Source organism: Oreochromis aureus, linkage group 16 (assembly GCF_013358895.1).
Source record: "Oreochromis aureus strain Israel breed Guangdong linkage group 16, ZZ_aureus, whole genome shotgun sequence".
In the NCBI taxonomy this organism is placed as follows: domain Eukaryota; kingdom Metazoa; phylum Chordata; class Actinopteri; order Cichliformes; family Cichlidae; genus Oreochromis; species Oreochromis aureus.
The window spans coordinates 29,258,284-29,283,747 of NC_052957.1; the positions used below are offsets into that span (position 1 = coordinate 29,258,284).

The window sequence follows — 25,464 nt, forward strand, 5'->3', positions numbered from 1 at the left end:
CAGGCAGAGTGAGAACACATCCTGGAATTTTTCGCGTTCTCGGCTTGATGCGTTCTTTGGATTGGAACAGTACTTGGTCTCTGACTGATGACGTATCACAAGTACACAAGAATGCAAGTACACACAAGTACGCATATTGAGACAGGCCCCTAATGTCACTACCCGATCAATACCGGAAACCCGATCAGTACCACATATGCGCAAATGTTACATCACTTCCTCTCTTTGCCAACATTGCGACAGTTAATGGGGATGTCCAAATTCATGGGCTGCACCCTCCTGAGGCCGCATTTGTAGGCTGATTACGTCACAGCGATGCGACGAAGGGTGTCGTAGACTCCCTGAATGCAGCCGACAAATGCATCCTCCTTTTCCCCGAATTTGAAGGATGGGTCGGGTTATGGTCTGGGATATGGTGGGCCATGAAGGATACTTCATGGCCCACCATATCCCAGAATTTGTAGCGCGGCCCAGCCAATTCCAGTTTTCAACAATGGCGGCCGCTTCTAAGTTTTAATATTACTCTTATTACCCTTTCTGGGTCACAAAATAAACTTTTAACATATTTTCAGGCGAGAATGTAGCTGTGTAAAACTTCCAATATCTGCTTGGTTTATCAAGACATCACAAATTTGCAAAAGTGCTCCGACGTTTTCGGAGACGTCTGTTATCCACCAGCTCAATAGCTGGGAGCTCGAGGGTCACTAGAGCTCCCGGCGGATCATTTTCAGATCACCATGGTCTTTCGCTACTCAGGTTAAACGTGATATATAAGCAGTGTTGGGGAATAACGGAATACATGCACCGCCGTTACATATTTAAAATACAAAATATGAGTAACTGTATTCCGTTACAGTTACCGTTTAAAAAGGTGGTATTCAGAATACAGTTACTTTGTTGAAGTAAAGGGATTACACGGCGGTCTTTTCCTGTTTCATATGTTAGGCTACACTGTAAAAAAAATTTGGAATATAAAAGTATTTTACTGTTTATTTTACAGTTTTGTACTGTTTTTCTAAAATATCATTAAATTTACATAAATAGACTGTGATTTTACATTTCAAATGTAAAATAACGTAAAATCACTGTAAATGTAATAAAACATAATTTTCTTGTTTTTTAAATATATTTGTCTGTGCATATGCATATTTAGATTGTTAAAATACATTCACAAATGTATCATAATTTCACAAATATTTGTCCGTTATTTGAAAGATTGAACTGTTAAATTCAAATGTAATGCTATGGAAAAATATATAAAATGATTCTTATAAACTTTTTTTACATCAAGTAATGTTATTTAGGGCGTTCGTGGCTCAAGAGTTGGCAGTTCGCCTTGTAATCAGAAGGTTGCCGGTTCGAGCCCCGGCTCGGACAGTCTTGGTCGTTGTGTCCTTGGGCAAGACACTTCACCTACTGGTGATGGCCAGAGGGGCCAGTGGTGCAATATGGCAGCCTCGCTTCTGTCAGTCTATCCCAGTGCAGCTGTGGCTACAACTGTAGCTTGCCTCCACCAGTGTGTGAATGTGAGAGTGAATGAGTAGTGGAATTGTAAAGCGCTTTGAGGGTCTTGAAAAGCGCTATATAAATGCAAACCATTATTATTAAAACCAACTGTTAACTGTATATTTCTGTACATTTAAGTATTATTATTCATATTGCCGCATTCATTGACCTTGTTTATAGGTAATTTCATTGTTTAATCACGTTAAAATGTTCCTAATTTAATGTTTAAAAGCACTTGAAAAAGGCAAAATCCCATGTAAAATTAGGGCAACAAACTGTATTGTCATTACTGAAAATAGTCGTATTTTTATGAGAAAGTTATTTTCTGTTATTTTATGGTATTACTTTGGCGCCCCAGCTGCCAGAATATTACTGTTTTTTTAGGATTTTCTTTTTTTTACAATGTATGCCCTATCTATTTTTGGTAATTCTATGCTGGTGGAAACCCAAACAAAACACACATTAAGAGGCTCAAATCCCTGTGTCTAAATGACGTGAAGAAATATTTTTAAAAATGATTTAATATGAAGGCAATAGGCAGAGTGTTACAGGCATCGCCCTAAAGAATGTAGCCTCATGGGAAGTGTAGTCTGTGCTGCAGGGAGAATGGACTGCCATACTATTTATGTGTCTGTGAGCGCCAGAGAGGAAGAAAAGGGAGAGTGGAGCTGTCACCGAGCAGAAACGGGAGATGGAAGCATGTAAATACAATAATAACCACTGCAGCCAAAAAGAGTGCCTGACGAGCCCAGTTGTAAATAAGCTATTAAGACTCGACTGTACACTTTTTCGTGTTTTCCTCCGAAATAATAAGTTCCGTTGGAGTAGCCTTTTAACGCCTCTCTCTGTCTCTCGCTAACAAAGTTGACCCAGACAGTAAAACTAGTTCCCGGCTACAAGCCCTGTAACCCGACATATTAGCCAGAGGTCCCTTTCCACGTTTCGGAGCCACGGACCTGTTTTATATACACGCGGAATAGTTTTCTATACGAGATTGCTGCAAAAAGTGCAGCCTTACCTAATGTCCACCCTACTGTTACTCATTTTATATTAAGATTTAAAAATCTAGTTGGTATTGGTATGGCGAGTAACCTTCAGTAATAGTAATAAATCACACAGCAATAGTACATTCATGTAGTTGTGAAAAGCATGATAATATATTAAGTAATCCAAAGTATTCAGAATACGTTACTGTCATTGATTAACATAACGGAATACGTTACAAAATACATTTTGGGGCATGTATTCTGTAATCTGTAGTGGAATACATTTTAAAAGTAACCTTCCCAACACTGTATATAAGTCACGTAGATAACCTAAAAATGTTATTGTTTGGCTTTTTTTCAGTGTTTTATTTGTTCATGAGTAAATCGGTTTGGCTGAGATTAAAGTTATTAGATTGGATTAGACAAATTAAAACTTTATTAATCCCTCGGGTGGGTTCCTCCGGGGTTTTCACACAGCTGAATAAACGTCAAACAGAAAACTGATTAAACAGAAGTGTCCGATGGTCGAGAATTTACACCAGTGTCCTGTTATATTTTAGATAGCAAGGAGCAGACGGCCGAGTTTATTAAACTCCAGCTGTGACGCAAATCTGAAGGCTATATTGTCCAATTTCACAGCCACTCGTTTCCAGTCTGCCCGACCTTCTGAGGACACGGCCCATGTAGACCGCGAAGGACGGGTCCTCAAGAGGATGCAGCCTATGAATTTGGACACCCCTAATATATATATTATTTCACAGCCGGGCCGTTCCAAGATGGCCGGGTAAGTAGACGCTTATTGCCGAGCTTAGCAAATGTAACCTTATAATACGGTAGGAACATTGTGTCAACTCAGACTTTAGAAGCTTCGATATTTAATCAGGAAAAGAGCTGAATTTGATGAATAAAGCAGCAAAATGTCACAGCGTGACAATAAAAGACCCTCAGCTAGCTCCAGAACAAAGCTACTACTAAAGGCTAATGCTAGCCAAACAGCCGTGTCGGTAAACCCACTGGTCGACATTGACTCAAGATGGCGCAGCCACGTCCAGACGCCTTCCTGACCGCTCCGCTCCGACTATCCACTTTTCTTGTTTTTTATTTATTTTTTGCACTGGTTTACATTCCAAAATCCTCTAGTCTTATAGTATACGACGGCAGATCACTTGTAAACATCGGTGACAAGGTTGCACATCTTATCTTGGACACTTTTAAACCTGACCCATCCTGGCCGCCAGAGATTCTACGCGGCGCGGAGAACAACAAAGGATGGGCCGCTCATCCGAGGCGTAGAACAAAGAAGCGCCGGGGGAAACGTGCTGGCATTAGGAACAGACTGAGGTGCATTAATCAGGAACTATGGATTAAAGTACTGTAGTGTACTGTAATACTGAAAAAAATGTAAGAGAAGAACTTCAGATCCTGAATGTGTGAGGACAGAAGAATCAGCTTTATTTCAATTTTGAGGGATAAAATTTATATCTGAGTTTGATGGTTCTGTTGTCTTTGTGATTACAGGAGCTGCCCTCAGATTCAGACCTCAGCACCACCCAGTGACAGCAGACAGATCATCCAACATGTTCACATGTTAACTGCAAAATGAACTGATGAAAACAGTGCAAAGGCTAAAGTACCACACGTGCTGTAGTTAAAGCTGCAGCTTTATTGATAAAGTTAAAGACAAAAAACAAAAGGATTAATCACCCCTGTAACTGTGTCACTATATATCAGCATTAACAGGACCTCAGTTTGGTGTTTCACAAAGCTGCTGATCTCAGACCTGCACAGCTTCCATTTTAAACACTTGATGTACTCCGCTGCATGAAGAGCATATGAGATTTTCTCACAATTAAATAAAACCTGATGAAGGTCAAAGGTCGTCACTTGTATGTTGAACTACAAACTTGTCATCTGGAATTCTTTCACAGTTTTTTGCACATAGTGTGTTATTTACCATGAAGTGATTCAGAGTTATTCATACCAGAGTAACTAGAGAGGATCATATATTTTTAAATATATAACTTTCTACAGGACTGAATATAATATCTTTATGTAAAAGTCCGGAGCCTCTGGGGAGTATCCGAGTATTTATAACATTACACAAACCAAAGGTCTGCATCACAGTGTTCATGAAATGCTGGGTTTATCCATCTCCTGGGGTGGGCCTACAGAGGAGTGCTGAAGATTTCCCTGTGAGGGAGCTGCTGGTGAAGATCATGAATCCTGCTTGATCGATGTGATGGGCTTCAGTCTTCCTGGTGTTTCTTAAATGAAGCCTCTCTCAGTGGGTCAACAGAACTTCTGGCACAGGACAGCTGTGATGAAGAAAGGGAAGAAGTTTCTCCAAACCTCTGGACCCAGGAAACCCAGCTTGGTCCTGATGGTCTCCCTCACTAGTTTCTCCCCAGGGTGAATGTAGCTGTTGATAAAATATGGACTCTATTATTAAATGAAAAGAACAAATTAGACTACACTACTGAAACGTTCTGCTGATGTTTTTAAAGTTTCCATGTTACCAGGCTGTAGGGGACTCTGAAGATTTAAACAGTTTTAGATCCATTACACTCACAGTCTTATGTTAAAATCTCAAAGGACAGCATTATATTTTTGATATTAACAGTAACTCTGGGCCTCTGTAGAGTGTGCAGCTTATCTCATCGCTGTCTAAAAATGGATAACAAACATAAGAAGTGCTGAATCCTTCAATAACACAGACTATTAAGAGTATTAGGTGAGTAGCATCGCTAACTAGCTGGCAACAAGCCTCCAACACAGTGCGTATGCTAGCGGCTAATCTAACTAACTATCATCTTAGAACTATAAGATGATAAGCTGTGTGTCTTTTTTTATAACAGTGACATGGTTGTATTTACCTTAATTAAAGGAGTCGTGGTAAACCAGCAAAAAAACTCGAGCAGCCGGGCTACGTAAAAAGTGTAGGGGGGCGTGTTTGCGGTCACATCCAGCGGGTGTGTGGGCGGGAGCGTTACACAGTCGCTCCACCTCAAGTCACTACTGCGCAGACTCTGGCTCCAAATTTACAAGATGGCAGCCTCCACAAGCGGGCTTAGAAGCGTGATGTCACGGGGGTGGGCCACGCCCCCTTCCGCCATGACAGTAGGCTAGACACAGGATACAGCTTCAGCTATGGCTCGTACGTGATGTGTTGTCAGTTGCAACGTTAGATCACACGATCGTGAAGGCAAGAAGCTGGATAATGGGCTCTCCTTTCATCGTTTTCCATCCTGGCGGCAACGTGAGGGATCCCATGTATCCGATATTACTAAACAAAGACGTCAGGCTTGCATTGCAGCGGTGAGACGAGCTGATCGAGTTCTGTGCAATCCCCAGCTTTTTGTTGGTTTGCTCTCCGCATTTTCTTTCCGGTGAGTTCTAAATTAATTCATATCACTCTTAAGTGTTAAGTGCCTTTAAGTGTTTTTTCATTGTGCTGAGGTCATAGATAATGAGATAAAACATGCTAATGTGTGATGCTGCAGAACCACGTTGTGTCATCATGTTGACTGAGTAGCTTATGATTTAGCATTATTGCAGACAAAGCAGCATATGAAATGAATGTAACAAATCCAGACTGGGCACCAACACTGCACATGGGCCTCTAAAAACATACTAAATTGCTCTCATTGTACACTAATCCGCACATAACTTCCAGATGAATCACACACCTGTCATGTGCACTAATTTTATCTTACAGGCTTTTATTATGCAGCTGCAGAGTCTGAAGGTCTGCCCCTTGCAGAAGTAATCGATGAAGATCAGACAGAAGAACAATAACAAAATCACCATGTCATGGAGGCTGTGGACAGCAGTTGTGTTGGACAAGTGGAGGTTGAGGTACCAGCTGCAAATGTGGACAGTGGCGATCGGACAGCATCACGGAAGCTAAAGGGCAGACGAAGGATTGTGTGTGCAATGCACAGGGCAGAGCAGAAATAAACACAACACTGCTTGATAAGATTGTTAAGGTTTGCTGTGTTTTGGTGAATATGTGTGGTTGTCAAACCAGCGCCAAATGAAACTTGCTCTTGTTGAGTATTCATAAAGCTGTTGTGTTGCATGTGTGGTTCATTGTAAATAACTGTACTTTGTGTGAAGTAGTTTCAATAAAACAGAAAATAGTATCTTTGTTTGTTTTTTTATTCTTGATCTGTTCACAAGTACATAAAAACGAAATGCAAACTATTTACATGGCAACACACAGCTGGCATCAATCTTGAACCACAAAATGAAACATTACAGGCTATTTAGAGCAGCACGTTGTTTGGAGAAGTATTTCCCAACAAGTTCAGGAAGACACACTTTAAGAAAGAAGTCTTGTTCTTGCTTTAAACGTGGTTCCCAGAAATCCACATCAGGGAAGATGCGTATCAAAGCAAGGTCTCTCTGTGTCCACACAACGAGGTCACACTGGTTGGAGTGCAGTTTCATTCAGTCGTTGTGAGTGCTGTACCTGAAACACACAAAAACCACCAGGTCTGTAATGAACCAAGGCTAATATAGATGGGTTGGCTGTACGTGCAAATCAAAAACTGTAAGAAGGAAGTTGTTTAGAAAGTTATCAAGTTCAAACCGACTTACCTTTGTCTTAACGACAACGTAGCGTGGAGGCTTAAAGACGGACAAATCTTGCACCTAGCCATTCGTGAATTGGATGTGGGCCTCCAGGGATTTATAATTCTTAAACTGGGTTGCTGTGTATGCGCTGACTCCACGGACAAGGTATGCGAAGATCGGGATAGGAAAAAGGCGGTAGGTCGTCTGGGTTTCCACTCCACTACCTTATTTCATACGGGTCCACATTACCGATGCATGGAATTTTTTCAAAGTACCGTCTCTTGGCGTCTGGGCGCAATCGGTCGCGATACAGCCCTTTGTCTTTTGCGCTGATTTTGAGCATGTTTCTGGCAGTCCCGTTTCCAATACTCGGTCACATACTGGGTGAAGGTGGGCAGTGTGGAGTCCAGTGAGGCATGATTAAAGTCCCCTGATATTATGAGAAGGGCTCTCGGAGATTGTGTTTGCAGTCTGCTGACCACAGAGTGGAGAGAGTCACAGGCTGCATCCGCTTGGCGAGGGGGACATACGCTGTTATCGCGATAACATGCGAGAATTACAGGGCAGGTAGTGCGGACGCATGCTAGCGGCTAACAGCTCAATGTCTCTGCTGCAGAGTTGTTCTTTTACAGTGATGTGCCCAGGGTTACACCATCTGCCATTCACAAACACTGCCAGTCCCCGTTCTTTCCTCTTACCGCTGTCTCTCGTCCTGTCCGCTCGCAGCAGCTGGAATCCCGGTAGTGTCACGCTCCTGTCCGGAGTTAGCGATGTTAGCCACGACTCCGTTAGCATCATGATGCTACATTGCCGGTACTCCCTCTGTGACCAGGTTAGCGACGTGAGCTCATCCATCTTATTGGGCAAAGATCTTACGTTTCCAATAATTACAGAAGGAAGAGATGGTCGATAACGTCTCCTTCTCGGGCGACGGCACTCCTTCCCAGCACGACACCCCCGTCTTTTCTTCCTCAGCTCGCTGGGAATGTCGAGTCTGTCCGCTGGCAGTACCGCTGCAGGACGCAGCGCTAACAGCTGATCCTTACTGTGAACAAAGGATCCATGACAGGATCCGTGACAATAAAAGTGATTTGATTTGATTTGATTTGCTCTTGGTCCCCAGACACGGGTGAAAAAAGTAGAAAAAACTGAGAAAACGACCAGGACTAGCACAAAACGGTAGAACATGGTTGCAGAGTCTAATTACTAATATGTTAGTTATAAAAAAAATTACGAGGAGAAAAAAGATAAGAAAGAAAGAAACTCAGAATGAGCAGAGCTGCTGTAACAGGCTGCCACACACGGGGGGCGCCGGAAGATGATAGGTTTGGCAGCCTTTGGCAGTTTCAGTGCAGTTTGTGACATAATGTTTTTATTTTTCATGGACATGAACTGTTGTGGTTACAGTGTGGATATAGAATGAGAACGATTAAACCTCATGTTGTGTTCCAGTCAAATTTGACTGATTTAAAAGTTTTCTCCCTGAAAACGTTAGTGATCAGACTGACCTATGATTCCACGACTTTGTCCACAAGGAGGATTTCAACACACAAAATAAACTCTCTTAGTCTGCGTCCAATTTTCGGTGGTTTATTCAACATTTGCACACTCTTGGTTTTCCTGGCCAGAAATGACCTGTCATTAGAAATGAATGTGGAATAGATGAGTTAGTATAAATAACTGAGTTCAGGTACATGCCCTTTTGTCAGATGGACACACACACACACATGTAAGCATGCATGCACGTATCCACATACATGCACACAACCTTCTCTGTACAAGAGAAGACCATACCATATACTTTCAAACAGTATATAATAATAATAATAATAATAATAACAACAACAACAACAACAACAACAACAACAACAACAACAACAATAATAATAATAATAGATTGCATTTATATAGCGCTTTTCTAGGCACCCAAAGCGCTTTACAATTCCACTATTCATTCACTCTCACATTCACACACTGATGGAGGCAAGCTACAGTTGTAGCCACAGCTGCCCTGGGGCAGACTGACAGAAGCGAGGCTGCCATATCGCGCCATTGGCCCCTCTGGCCAACACCAGTAGGCGGTAGGGTGAAGTGTCTTGCCCAAGGACACAACGACCAGGACAGAGAGCAGGGGGATCGAACCGGCAACCTTCCGGTTACAGATGTCTAAATATAGGACAGTCTAAATATAGGACAGGGTAAGGAGAAAGAGAAAATAGAAAATACCAGAGCATAGAAAGACATTAAAAACCACACAAAGACAAATGTTAATGTGATGCAGTGTGAAGTAGCATAACTTAAGCAGCAAGGAAGGTGATAAGTAAATAGCATTAGCAGACAATTTAAGTTCTTTTAAGCATATTTTATTGCTGGCATCTCCCTTTTACCATAAAACAAATCAGGCATGCAAAAATCCCACTTGTTTTATACAAGACTTTGCCCACACCTGACCTCGTTAGTCCCTACCATTGAAACGAATAGGTTAAACCAAACAATACAATTCTAAACAAAGAACAGAAATAAGGTCATGCATGAAACTGACAAACTCATTTACTCAGCTAAATGGTTTGTAAAGTAAAACACTGCATACAATATGACTCAAAAGGCTAATTTAAAGAAAACAAACAATACTATACAAAATGAAAAACCCTCCATTTGGTTACACCCAGTGATGCAATCATTGACCTCATGACCCTATATAAATAGGAAGTAGTGGGCGGCCCTTCCCATACACACTGTCTCACATATAGGACCTGAAGACACAACATGGACACCATGGTAAGTATAACCAAACTACATAAACAAATGAAAGATTCAAATCAATTAATGATGAAGTGACATTTAGCTTTAAGTACATTTGCACAGATGAAACGAATATAACCAATGCTACCACAAACAGACCGGGATAGTATGTAGAGCCAAGGTTACATGTGCTATGTTTACATTAAAGCATTATGATGGACTATAGGATGACAGAACACAAAATAACAATATATGCAAGTGACAAATGGCAAATGAATTCTGTCCTAGCCACTTTGTCACATGCAGTAGTGGTATATGAAAACACTGGGTATGACAGAAGTGGAGAAGAGATGCTTGGTGCATCATTGGAGGACATAACTAAAGGATTAATCAGAAATTGACATAACAATGAAAAGAAAAATAAATGCTTAATAGTAACAGTGATCATAAATCGTGAATGAGGTTTAATGGAATATATTCCTGAACTAATCTGAAGACCAGAAGTTTGGAGATCTTAGGCCATTAACTCTGCAGAAAGTTGGCAACCTCTGCACACTATGCACGTTAGCATCCGTTTACCCCACTCTGTGATTTTACGTGGCCTATCACTTGTTGTAATACCACTAACAGTTGACAGTAAAATATTTAGTTGTGAGGAAATTTCACGATTGAACTTAAACCTAACAAAGCTGTCCACCACAGCCCATACTCTTTGTCACAACACTTTATGTATGGTGGCCCAGAGAGGTCAAATGGACTACAACTTAAGAAAACACCGGCAAATAGAAAAAAAAAATGCTACAAAGAGGACACAACTGAAGTTGAATAAAATGAAAAAGTAGAAAAAAAAAACATTTCTCAAAACACAGCAGACTATTTTCTGGGGATACAATAATGTTAAAAATGTTCCGTTTGCCTGTACATTATATCCACAACATGTAGTGGTTTCAGAATCAGAATCAGAAATATTTTATTAATCCCTAAGGAAATTATGTGGGTTACGGTTGCTCCAAGACGGTAACAGTAATAGACTAAACTATTTAAACAATACAATAAGTTACAGATTATACAAATTTAAGAAATGGCACTAATATATACAAATCATTCAATTATAAATATCAAAAATTAACAATAAATATAAAAAGGATGTAACTATTGCAGTATTTACAGTGTATTAGACGGAGGAGTTGTACAGGGGGATGGCCACAAGCAGGAATGATTTCTTGTGTTGTTCATTGGTGCTTTTTGGTCATCTCAGTCGCTCACTGAACGTGCTCCTGTGAGTAGCCAGCACGTCCTGGAATGGGTGGGAGGTATTATCCAGCATTGTCTTTATCTTGGTCAACATCCGCCTTTCAGACACCACCCTAAGGGAGTCCAGTTCCATCCCCACAGCATTACTGGCCTTGCGGATCAGTTTATTTAATCTGTTGGCATCTGCGACCCTCAACCTTCTGCACCAGCATCCAACAGCATAGAGGACAGCACTGGCCACAATCGACTCGTAAAAAATTCTGAGCATTGTCCGACAGATGTTGAAGGACCTCAGCTGCCTCAGAAAATATAGACGACTCTGGCCTTTCCTTCAAAGTGCAGAGGTGTTTTTAACCCGTCCATTTTATTGTCTATGTGTACTCCAAGATATTTATAGTCCTCTGCAGTTCCCTTGGTTTAGCTTTGCTTCTGCTCAACATGTTGTAGTAGCAGTTTATGAGGTGCCGTAAGGGACATTATTACTGAAACGCTCTCACACACACTACTGAAATTTTACCTCTCACACACACTACTGAAATTTTACCTCTCACACACACTACTGAAATTTTACCTCTCACACACACTACTGAAATTTTATCTCTCACACACACTACTGAAACGCTCTCAAGCACACTACTGAAAACCAAGATTTCAATTGAACAGGAAGGCATTTTAGCTGCACAGGAAGGTGAGGAAAAACAAATAACACATTAATGCACAGCTAACACCGCGGTGACGTCTACAACAGTCTGTTAGAGGTATAATTGAAAAATCTTTTGCCTTCATCAGTGACTATCCAAACATTGTTGTAGGGTAGCAGCCTATTGCAACAAGTCGGGGCATCCTGGATATGCTAGCCGCCCGTATAATCTGGAAAGACTGTGTCTGACAGTACCTCATCTACAATGAAATTACATCAGATCCTTGTCATTTTTTACATACATTCTTTGTTGTTTGAGGTGAGAACCAATGAAGAAGCTGTTGAAAGATTTTTTACGTGTGCTCTGCAATGTATTGAGGCGCTCCAAAATGAAAATTCGGGCAATATCAGACAAGAGCGGCTTTATAGAGAGCTAGATGATCATACACGAACTGTATCTAAAGATTCACAATAAATGTGGTCGTGATCAGGAATGAAACAAGAAATTCCTTAAATGTTTTAATAGTCAAAAAAACAGTGGGGGCAGTACTGAGAAAACAGTTCAACACAGGACTGTACTGGAGAGTTAGGGATGAAGTTAGGGATGAAGTCCATAGAGGGTGAAGCAGTTTTCTGAACAGAGTCCAAGTACTGTAGAAGTCAAACCATTCACTTTCTTAAGTCCACTCATATGCCAATCAGGACGAGGTAGGTGTTCACTTTCTGTTTTCTCTCACTTGCTGTCATATCTCATTTTATTTATTACAATTTTGGTTCATCATTTTAATGGAGCTGGCATTAAATGTATCATACATAACTCTTGATGGGTTTTTCCATGTGAACAAATACAGATATCTTTATTTTATGATCATGTTTACTGTATACATTCTCATACTCTGTTGTAATTTCACCATTGTATTCCTCATTGTGGTTGAGAAAAGTCTCCATGAGCCTATGTACATTTTTATTGCAGCTTTGCTATTGAACTCTGTTATGTTAAGCACTGTTATTTACCCAAAGCTTTTGATTGACTTTTTATCTAAAAGACAGATCGTATTTTATTCCGTCTGTCTCTTTCAGTTTTTTATGTTTTACTCCTTGGGTGGTTCAGAATTTTTACTCTTGTTTGCCATGGCCTATGACAGATATGTGTCTATATGCAAACCTCTGCAATATCCAATTATCATGACAAAAAACACTATCAGCATTTTTTAACCTTAGCTTGGATTGTGCCTTCTTCTCAGGTTGCAGTGGCAGCTGTATTAATGGCCAAAAAAAAATCTGTAACTTTACTTTCACTGGAATTTTTTTGCAACAATACAATTTACAAGCTTCTATGTGTGCATTCAAAAGCACAGACTGTATATGATATGGTTGTACTATTTAATGTTGCAATTCTCCCTGCAGTTTTCATATTCTTCACTTACACCAGGATACTTGTGATATCCTATCAAAGCTGTAAAGAAGTCAGGAGAAAAGCTGCACAGACCTGTTTGCCCCACTTGATAGTTTTGATCAGCTATTTGTGTTTGTGTGCATTTGATATCATTATATCTGGTCTGGAGTCTAATTTTCCAAAGATTGTACATTCAATATTGGCTTTGCAAATCGTAATGTATCCTCCCTTTTCAGTCCAATTATATATGCCATTTGTTCCACCTTAACAAAGGTTTGTCATTTATTTCTTGAAATCATCCATCCTCAGTCACACATTAAGTGAATACTTTTAACATATTAACCCATAAAAACCATTGAATCCAGGTGTTCCAATTATTTACATGGCCACAGGTGTATAACATCAAGCACCTAGATGTGCAGACTAGTGAAATTTGCTTGCTACTAAATATTCCACAGTCATCTATCAGTGGTATTATAACAAATTGGGAAAGACAGTAAATCAGCCATGAAGTGGACACAGAGCGGTGTCAACGGATGCTTATGCTTAGAGGTCGTCAGTTTTCCTCAATCACTACAGACCTCCAAACTTAAGATAACCTTTGTTAGTCGCACACGTGGGAAATTTGTTGTGTCACAGCAGAAAGTGGACAGTGGACAAAAGAGAATCGGTTCCTACTTTACCTCGAGGGGGCAGCAAAACTATTAAAATCCATTTCTGCTGCTGTTATTCTGGTGATAAGTCTTATGATTTACTCATTTAACTGGTTCCTTTTGAATTTTTCTTATACAGCATGATGTTCACTTGATTTCTGCTTCAGTATAATGAAGAACAATCACAAGCATTTCATGAGATTAAAGAATTTAATTGGGAAAGAAATCAAATGTATGCAGTGTGTACAGTGATGATTCTTCTTCATAACTTCTGAAATTCTCTGTGGCCAAATGATGATTGATGGCCATCCATTCCTGCCTTATCAGAGCTCCAAGGTGATCACAGTTTGTGGGACTTTGTTTGTTCACTTGCATTATAGGATTGACTATCTCGACTGGATTAAGATTTGGGGGATTTCCTGACTGTAAAATGTTATTTTTGTGATCATCCATAAAACCAATCTAAGGGGCTTGGAAAACTGGACTACTTTAAGTTCCTTGAAGACATTTTACTTCTTCAGTTCAGTGAAGAGTCCCAGATTTTGCTTGAATTCTTAAATTGGCTGCAGATGTGGAAGTTATTGTTTAGTGTTGTTATAGACTGGCCACCTTTCTATCCAGGCTATTTCCAAAACCCAACAACAAAACAAAACTTTTCTTTTTTTCTTAAGTAATGGCATTTTTAGAGTAGATTAAATAGTAGGTGAAAGAACATGAAGTTTTTTTCTCATTAAATTGTTTATTTATGGAAGCCGGTTTAGATCACTGGGATGAACAGGCAACCATTGGCTCTCTCTCTCTTCCCCTGCTTTCCTGTCTCTCTTCACTGCACTAATTAGGCCAGTAAAATGCCAAAAATTGAAAAATTGTTTATTTATTACTTAAATACTTTGGGGTAATATGAATGCCTTGCCCCCTTTCACATTTTCTAAAATCATCCAGTGGGCGGAATTGGAGTATTAAACCCGATTTTTTATTCTTCTACTGGACAGAGAGGACACGACTCAGTGGTCAAAGTATTTATAATTATTTTATTCAATCATTACTTTCTGGAAAGGGATGTGCATGAGGCTAAACCCTCAGCAGATCTGAAGCATTAAGCCGGATGCGTATCATATAGGTCTGTTATACGTCACACACAGTTTTGATCAAAACAACTGCCTAGTTCCGCTTTCTGTCTGCATCCTGTTCTTTTGCAGCTCTGCAACAAGCGTCTTATTCTGCACAGTTTCCTGTCTCACTCAGCGATCTATGACCTTTCACATACTTTATGCCTGAAAGATGGCCTGCTTTAGTATACTGGCCTAGATAAAACAATATAATCAGAAAATAAGCACTAAGCCAGACCGATTCTGGGCCTATACAATATTGGTGTTACACAAATGTTGTATAGGCTTGGATACATGCAAACAATAAAAACCTAAAAATGAAAACTGAAAAGAGACTTGTGAATATAGTAATAACTAGAGATAGGCAGTAACGTGTTAAAGTAACGCGTTACTGTAATCTGATTAATTTTTTCAAGTAACAAGTTAAGTAAAGGATAACTATTGCAAAAAAAGGAATTAGATTACTGTTACTTGTGTTACTGCGTTACTAAACAGGGATTTTGTTTGTGAGAGTGTCTCATGACAATAACGTACGAGCCTGTGATGTCCATGGCAGCAACAGACATGTGTAGATCAACAATGGATAATATAGAGTGCGGGAGAGAGTACGACCATGCAGCGTTTAAAACTTGGAATTACTGATATTACTTTGAGTATGATTCCGTAAAAAGTGACAAATACATTAGCATCACGGGAATGTGAAATTCACAGACAAACCACCGGATCCCCCATTGACATGACCGCTGCAGCACCAAGGAAACATCCATCCTGCTAAACAGGTGAAAATACATTTAAGAACAACAGGACTTAGTGCCACTGAATCTTTGATTTTTCTTGTTTTTTGCTGTATTTTACTTTACTAAAACAATGAGGGGTGGATCTGGATTTTTGCACAATACAGAAGATTTTGAGGTTGACTACAGCAGAAATGCGGCATTTCTTATGATCATATAGAATCTTTTTTCTATATGAACGAACTTCTATTCAACAGTCTTGGTAAAATGTATGTGGAGGGGGGAAAAACCCAGATCACTGTGCCAGCAGTGTTGTATTAAAAACCCTTTTACTGAAAGGTATACATACAATGACCTCTCACATGCCAATGTGTATCAAATGCTACCTGGACAATTACTCTATCAGACCTGACTTCTTTATTGTAAAGTGTTTCTGTTATTGAGCCTTCGGAGTTTACAGATAAGCCTGACCTTTATGTTTTCCCTGAAGATACCTGTGCCTATAGATTTCTTTCCTGGTACTCCATTGCCCACAAATTGGCTATATAGTCTTTCAAAACCTGATAGGGAGGCAATGGAGTGCTACATCACCGACTCACTAGCTGCAGAGATCATTCTGCCATCCACGTTCCCACTCGGGTGAAGGGTGAAGAACAAGTACCCACTAACGCTGTTGTCCTCCGCTTTTGAGTTATTGCAGGGGGCCACTGTTTTCTCTAACCTGGACCTGTGTAACCACCACCTAGTCAGGATATGCAAAGGAAACCAGTTTGCGTATCTGAGGTATCAGACGAGTATCTCGCCATGTCGTTCACAAATTCACAGATTCACCAATGCTCCCGCCGTATTCCAGGGACTGGCAAATGACATTCTGAGAGATTTCATTATCCACTTTGTTTTCCTCTCTCTGGATGATATTCTTAATTTCACTAAGAATCTCTCTGACCACATGAACCATGTCATCCTGCAAAATCTCCTGGAGAACCATTTCTTCGTCAAAGGTGAGAAATGTGAGTTTCACATACAAGTGTCATTTCTTGGAATCATAGTAGAGCAGGGGCAGCTCCGGCCCAGAAAAAGGACGTGGTAGAATGGCCCAAGCCCCAGACTCAGAAGGAGCTGCAACGGTTCCTAAGATTTGCCAATTTCTATAGACGGTTTATTGGAGACTTCAGTAAGGTTGTAGCTCCTTTGACTCAAATTAAGTTAAAAGAAGAAATAAGAAATTCATAAGCTGAAATATCTCATATGGAAGAAAATGTTGAGTAATGAATGATGAATTTAAGCTATTTGACTTTGTAGAGCTGTTTTTCAAATATGAAGTTTGTATGACTTAATTTATGTAATCATGTTGAGTGTTTGGGTGCGGCTGATGCATAGCTTGCATGATTTATATTAATAAAGAGCAGGGACTTTATACTTGGTTGAATTTAGAACTATTAAAAATAATTAAATGAAAGCATTTACATTCACAAAAGTTCTCACAAGAGCATTTCAGCGTTGTATCAAAGAAAAACAACACCTGGAGAACAAGCTAAAAGAAAAGCAAGATATTTATAAAGGTTGTTTTTGTTTTCCCCATATTCATCGTTGATGATTTGACATAGAACATATAACCCTTCCGTGGTCTTAGCGTTTCTCTGCTGCACATCGTTCTGACCCACTGCCAGCCTGTGTTTTCTTGTGTGTGTGTGTGTGTGTGATTGTTTGTGTTTTCCACTCTTTCCGTGTCAAACAGAACGGAATCAGGCTCTTGAGGATAAGAGTTCAAGGGTTTATTTACAGCCACCAATGTAAGAGCCAATTAAAGGCTAGTTTTTGGAGAAATATACATTTTTGTTGTGTGTTTAAGTGTATAATTTCCAGTTAATAGCCAAATACTGTTATGTTAAAAGTATAGAATATAAATTCTAATGCACTTTTTTGGTATTCTGGGCTTCTGGCACACTGTAATTATGTTCTTACGTAATGGGGGAGTCGGATAAGCCAGTTTTTTGACAGAGTCTTGCCGTAATTGAAATTTTCATTAAACATCTTTTTTGAAAGAAAAGTACCTGGTCTTGCTAGCGTTTGCCTGTTGCTGGACTGACTCCTAAAGGTGGTACAGAAGAGTGAAACAGAGCCAGAATGCCGCCATTACAAAAGTAAAAAAAAACTAGCTTCACTGGTGACGGGAAAGGTAAGTGACTCATGCTGTAGGTGACGTCAGACGCAGAAGATTTGGCAGAAAGAAAGCAAATGGTAGCTTAGAATTTAACAAAAGTTTTTTTTTCAAGCTCCCGTTATTCCAAATATACCAATCAACTGTCATATAATTAACCATATCTTATCATAATTAACCTAATGAACCATAATTAACACCCTGGAGGACAGATAATGATGAGATGAGATGTGATGAGATGAGATGAGATGGCCTTTATTTGTCTGTTGCAGTTGCCCACAACTGAGATGACAGACCTTCCCGACCGTACATAAAATACACAAACATCACAGTGGGGAGACTAGGTAGGTTGGGGAGGCTAGGTAGCAAAGGAAAAAATATTGAAATGTGTAACACAAAGGGATAATCCAGGAATGCACAGATATCATCACACCATAACACAATAAAACACAGACAAGCAACATGGGAGAATATTCCAGTGTGCACAGCTGGATCTGGAACCGCTGCAATCTTCCATCGCACCTCCAGCTGATCTGCTGTCGGTCAAATGTCCGTCACTGGTCACCAATTCTCTCAATTCCCGTTCTTCTTCTCCAAGGTCTTACCCATTTCAAAGCCATGAGCTTTTCCAAGATGTTATCCATATTGCGTTCAATAATCACAGTCTGAGTATTCACAGCCCCGCCCATCGTCTGTCTATCATGTCGGCCATCATTGTGGGATTTAGAACAGCTGTAGCCACTTCTTGTTCTTCGATAAGCCAGGTCTGAGCCAGCTCCAATCAGCCAGAACTCTGTTATCGTGTTTCTGAATTGGTAGATGTCATTCAATGTCCTCAATTGAGAGTGTCGCCAGACACAGGACGCAACCAACCATCGAGTATCTGGCAGCAAACGTCTCAGCAGGACAATCGGACTCTCCCAAGCCCAGGAGGGTTTCAATTTTGTTACGGGGCCAGTTGATCAAATCCATAATTTTTTCGGTTTTAGAGAACAAGTCTGAGATACTCTTTCAGGGTTAGAGTTAGACGAGACTAGACAAGCAGCAGCAGGGAAGACAAGGGAAGGAGAGGGTGAAAGATGCGTCCGCCTCCTCCGAGAGCCAAAGAAAAAAGTGGGAAGAGTTTAGACGCTCTCCAAGATTACATCGACCAGTGCTCTGAGGGTGTAGTTATGAAGAAGGTGCAGAGCACATCTTCCCCGGCAAAAAATGACACCCCGTCATCAAAAAGAAGTTGCCCGGCAGAGTCCCCCGGCACAACATTGCCTGCCGGCAAACACATTACTGACTTCCTGGAGTCAATTGGCATGCGACTGTCCAGCTTCGATGCAAGGTTGTCCCTGGTGTAGATTTTACACCAGGAAATTAAATCCCCGAGAGAATCCCTGGAGTTCAACTAGCAGCAGGTGGAAACGCTCCTGGTTGAAAACGCCATGCTTACAGGAGTCAGTCAAGTCTCTTACCGAGAATGTGACCAAGCTTAACATAGAAAATAAGAAAATAAAAAAGACTGTTATTGATCTGCAAGCCCGTAGCATGAGAGACAACCTTGTGTTTTCTAGTATCACAGAATCTGCCGGTGAGGATGCGGAAGCAACGGTGAGAGGCTTCATTAAAACCCACCTGAAGCTACCAGACGACGCCGTTAAGAACATCACTTTTGACCAAGTCCATCGTATTAGGGCTAAGAGGACCATGGCTGGGAGACCACGTCCTTAATCTAATACCTTTTTTTGCAATAGTTATCCTTTACTTAACTTGTTACTTGAAAAAATTAATCAGATTACAGTAACGCGTTACTTTTAACACGTTACTGCCTATCTCTAGTTATTACTATATTCACAAGTCTCTTTTCAGTTTTCATTTTTAGGTTTTTATTGTTTGCATGTATCCAAGCCTATACAACATTTGTGTAACACCAATATTGTATAGGCCCAGAATCGGTCTGGCTTAGTGCTTATTTTCTGATTATATTGTTTTATCTAGGCCAGTATACTAAAGCAGGCCATCTTTCAGGCATAAAGTATGTGAAAGGTCATAGATCGCTGAGTGAGACAGGAAACTGTGCAGAATAAGACGCTTGTTGCAGAGCTGCAAAAGAACAGGATGCAGACAGAAAGCGGAACTAGGCAGTTGTTTTGATCAAAACTGTGTGTGACGTATAACAGACCTATATGATACGCATCCGGCTTAATGCTTCAGATCTGCTGAGGGTTTAGCCTCATGCACATCCCTTTCCAGAAAGTAATGATTGAATAAAATAATTATAAATACTTTGACCACTGAGTCGTGTCCTCTCTGTCCAGTAGAAGAATAAAAAAATCGGGTTTAATACTCCAATTCCGGCCCACTGGATGATTTTAGAAAATGTGAAAGGGGGCAAGGCATTCATATTACCCCAAAGTATTTAAGTAATAAATAAACAATTTTTCAATTTTTGGCATTTTACTGGCCTAATTAGTGCAGTGAAGAGAGACAGGAAAGCAGGGGAAGAGAGAGAGAGCCAATGGTTGCCTGTTCATCCCAGTGATCTAAACCGGCTTCCATAAATAAACAATTTAATGAGAAAAAAACTTCATGTTCTTTCACCTACTATTTAATCTACTCTAAAAATGCCATTACTTAAGAAAAAAAGAAAAGTTTTGTTTTGTTGTTGGGTTTTGGAAATAGCCTGGATAGAAAGGTGGCCAGTCTATAACAACACTAAACAATAACTTCCACATCTGCAGCCAATTTAAGAATTTAAGCAAAATCTGGGACTCTTCACTGAACTGAAGAAGTAAAATGTCTTCAAGGAACTTAAAGTAGTCCAGTTTTCCAAGCCCCTTAGATTGGTTTTGCGGATGATCACAAAATAACATTTTACAGTCAGGAAATCCCCCAAATCTTAATCCAGTCGAGATAGTCAATCCTATAATGCAAGTGAACAAACAAAGTCCCACAAACTGTGATCACCTTGGAGCTCTGATAAGGCAGGAATGGATGGCCATCAATCATCATTTGGCCACAGAGAATTTCAGAAGTTATGAAGAAGAATCATCACTGTACACACTGCATACATTTGATTTCTTTCCCAATTAAATTCTTTAATCTCATGAAATGCTTGTGATTGTTCTTCATTATACTGAAGCAGAAATCAAGTGAACATCATGCTGTATAAGAAAAATTCAAAAGGAACCAGTTAAATGAGTAAATCATAAGACTTATCACCAGAATAACAGCAGCAGAAATGGATTTTAATAGTTTTGCTGCCCCCTCGAGGTAAAGTAGGAACCGATTCTCTTTTGTCCACTGTCCACTTTCTGCTGTGACACAACAAATTTCCACGTGTGCGACTAACAACAAAGGTTATCTTAAGTTTGGAGGTCTGTAGTGATTGAGGAAAACTGGCGACCTCTAAGCATAAGCATCCGTTGACACCGCTCTGTGTCCACTTCATGGCTGATTTACTGTCTTTCCCAATTTGTTATAATACCACTGATAGATGACTGTGGAATATTTAGTAGCAAGCAAATTTCACTAGTCTGCACATCTAGGTGCTTGATGTTATACACCTGTGGCCATGTAAATAATTGGAACACCTGGATTCAATGGTTTTATGGGTTAATATGTTAAAAGTATTCACTTAATGTGTGACTGAGGATGGATGATTTCAAGAAATAAATGACAAACCTTTGTTAAGGTGGAACAAATGGCATATATAATTGGACTGAAAAGGGGAGGATACATTACGATTTGCAAAGCCAATATTGAATGTACAATCTTTGGAAAATTAGACTCCAGACCAGATATAATGATATCAAATGCACACAAACACAAATAGCTGATCAAAACTATCAAGTGGGGCAAACAGGTCTGTGCAGCTTTTCTCCTGACTTCTTTACAGCTTTGATAGGATATCACAAGTATCCTGGTGTAAGTGAAGAATATGAAAACTGCAGGGAGAATTGCAACATTAAATAGTACAACCATATCATATACAGTCTGTGCTTTTGAATGCACACATAGAAGCTTGTAAATTGTATTGTTGCAAAAAAATTCCAGTGAAAGTAAAGTTACAGATTTTTTTATTGGCCATTAATACAGCTGCCACTGCAACCTGAGAAGAAGGCACAATCCAAGCTAAGGTTAAAAAAATGCTGATAGTGTTTTTTGTCATGATAATTGGATATTGCAGAGGTTTGCATATAGACACATATCTGTCATAGGCCATGGCAAACAAGAGTAAAAATTCTGAACCACCCAAGGAGTAAAACATAAAAAACTGAAAGAGACAGACGGAATAAAATACGATCTGTCTTTTAGATAAAAAGTCAATCAAAAGCTTTGGGTAAATAACAGTGCTTAACATAACAGAGTTCAATAGCAAAGCTGCAATAAAAATGTACATAGGCTCATGGAGACTTTTCTCAACCACAATGAGGAATACAATGGTGAAATTACAACAGAGTATGAGAATGTATACAGTAAACATGATCATAAAATAAAGATATCTGTATTTGTTCACATGGAAAAACCCATCAAGAGTTATGTATGATACATTTAATGCCAGCTCCATTAAAATGATGAACCAAAATTGTAATTAATAAAATGAGATATGACAGCAAGTGAGAGAAAACAGAAAGTGAACACCTACCTCGTCCTGATTGGCATATGAGTGGACTTAAGAAAGTGAATGGTTTGACTTCTACTTGGACTCTGTTCAGAAAACTGCTTCACCCTCTATGGACTTCATCCCTAACTTCATCCCTAACTCTCCAGTACAGTCCTGTGTTAAACTGTTTTCTCAGTACTGCCCCCACTGTTTTTTTGACTATTAAAACATTTAAGGAATTTCTTGTTTCATTCCTGATCACAACCACATCTATTGTGAATCTTTAGATACAGTTCGTGTATGATCATCTAGCTCTCTATAAAGCCGCTCTTGTCTGATATTGCCCGAATTTTCATTTTGGAGCGCCTCAATACATTGCAGAGCACACGTAAAAAATCTTTCAACAGCTTCTTCATTGGTTCTCACCTCAAACAACAAAGAATGTATGTAAAAAATGACAAGGATCTGATGTAATTTCATTGTAGATGAGGTACTGTCAGACACAGTCTTTCCAGATTATACGGGCGGCTAGCATATCCAGGATGCCCCGACTTGTTGCAATAGGCTGCTACCCTACAACAATGTTTGGATAGTCACTGATGAAGGCAAAAGATTTTTCAATTATACCTCTAACAGACTGTTGTAGACGTCACCGCGGTGTTAGCTGTGCATTAATGTGTTATTTGTTTTTCCTCACCTTCCTGTGCAGCTAAAATGCCTTCCTGTTCAATTGAAATCTTGGTTTTCAGTAGTGTGCTTGAGAGCATTTCAGTAGTGTGTGTGAGAGATAAAATTTCAGTAGTGTGTGTGAGAGGTAAAATTTCAATAGTGTGTGTGAGAGGTAAAATTTCAGTAGTGTGTGTGAGAGGTAAAATTTCAATAGTGTGTGTGAGAGCGTTTCAGTAATAATGTCCCTTACGGCACCTCATAAACTGCTACTACAACACGGTGAGCAGAAGCAAAGCTAAACCAAGGGAACTGCGGAGGACTATAAATATCTTGGAGTACACATAGACAATAAAATGGACGGGTTAAAAACACCACTGCACTTTGAAGGAAAGGCCAGAGTCGTCTATATTTTCTGAGGCAGCTGAGGTCCTTCAACATCTGTCGGACAATGCTCAGAATTTTTTACGAGTCGATTGTGGCCAGTGCTGTCCTCTATGCTGTTGGATGCTGGTGCAGAAGGTTGAGGGTCGCAGATGCCAACAGATTAAATAAACTGATCCGCAAGGCCAGTAATGCTGTGGGGATGGAACTGGACTCCCTTAGGGTGGTGTCTGAAAGGTGGATGTTGACCAAGATAAAGACAATGCTGGATAACACCTCCCACCCATTCCAGGACGTGCTGGCTACTCACAGGAGCACGTTCAGTGAGCGACTGAGATTACCGAAAAGCACCAATGAACAACACAAGAAATCATTCCTGCTTGTGGCCATCCCCCTGTACAACTCCTCCATCTAATACACTGTAAACACTGCAATAGTTACATCCTTTTTATATTTATTGTTAATTTTTGATATTTATAATTGAATGATTTGTATATATTAGTGCCATTTCTTAAATTTGTATAATCTGTAACTTATTGTATTGTTTAAATAGTTTAGTCTATTACTGTTACCGTCTTGGAGCAACCGTAACCCACATAATTTCCTTAGGGATTAATAAAGTATTTCTGATTCCAATTCTGAAACCACTACATGTTGTGGATATAATGTACAGGCAAACGGAACATTGTTAACATTATTGTATCCCCAGAAAATAGTCTGCTGTGTTTTGAGAAATGTTTTTCTTTCTACTTTTTCATTTTATTCAACTTCAGTTGTGTCCTCTTTGTAGCATTTTTTTTTTGTATTTGCCGGTGTTTTCTTAAGTTGTAGTACATTTGACCTCTCTGGGCCACCATACATAAAGTGTTGTGACAAAGAGTATGGGCTGTGGTGGACAGCTTTGTTAGGTTTAAGTTCAATCGTGAAATTTCCTCACAACTAAATATTTTACTGTCAACTGTTAGTGGTATTACAACAAGTGATAGGCCACGTAAAATCACAGAGTGGGGTAAACGGATGCTAACGTGCATAGTGTGCAGAGGTTGCCAACTTTCTGCAGAGTTAATGGCCTAAGATCTCCAAACTTCTGGTCTTCAGATTAGTTCAGGAATATATTCCATTAAACCTCATTCACGATTTATGATCACTGTTACTATTAAGCATTTATTTTTCTTTTCATTGTTATGTCAATTTCTGATTAATCCTTTAGTTATGTCCTCCAATGATGCACCAAGCATCTCTTCTCCACTTCTGTCATACCCAGTGTTTTCATATACCACTACTGCATGTGACAAAGTGGCTAGGACAGAATTCATTTGCCATTTGTCACTTGCATATATTGTTATTTTGTGTTCTGTCATCCTATAGTCCATCATAATGCTTTAATGTAAACATAGCACATGTAACCTTGGCTCTACATACTATCCCGGGTCTGTTTGTGGTAGCATTGGTTATATTCGTTTCATCTGTGCAAATGTACTTAAAGCTAAATGTCACTTCATCATTAATTGATTTGAATCTTTCATTTGTTTATGTAGTTTGGTTATACTTACCATGGTGTCCATGTTGTGTCTTCAGGTCCTATATGTGAGACAGTGTGTATGGAAAGGCCGCCCACTACTTCCTATTTATATAGGGTCATGAGGTCAATGATTGCATCACTGGGTGTAACCAAATGGAGGTTTTTCATTTTGTATAGTATTGTTTGTTTTCTTTAAATTAGCCTTTTGAGTCATATTGTATGCAGTGTTTTACTTTACAAACCATTTAGCTGAGTAAATGAGTTTGTCAGTTTCATGCATGACCTTATTTCTGTTCTTTGTTTAGAATTGTATTGTTTGGTTTAACCTATTCGTTTCAATGGTAGGGACTAACGAGGTCAGGTGTGGGCAAAGTCTTGTATAAAACAAGTGGGATTTTTGCATGCCTGATTTGTTTTATGGTAAAAGGGAGATGCCAGCAATAAAATATGCTTAAAAGAACTTAAATTGTCTGCTAATGCTATTTACTTATCACCTTCCTTGCTGCTTAAGTTATGCTACTTCACAAATGGTGGCAGCAGTG

At 39.7% G+C, this 25,464-nt stretch overlaps 1 pseudogene; it reads right to left on the reverse strand.

Moving 5' to 3' along the window:
* Positions 1-19,791: 19,791 nt before the first annotated feature.
* LOC120433521 lies at positions 19,792-22,519 on the reverse strand (annotated as a pseudogene).
* Positions 22,520-25,464: the final 2,945 nt, after the last annotated feature.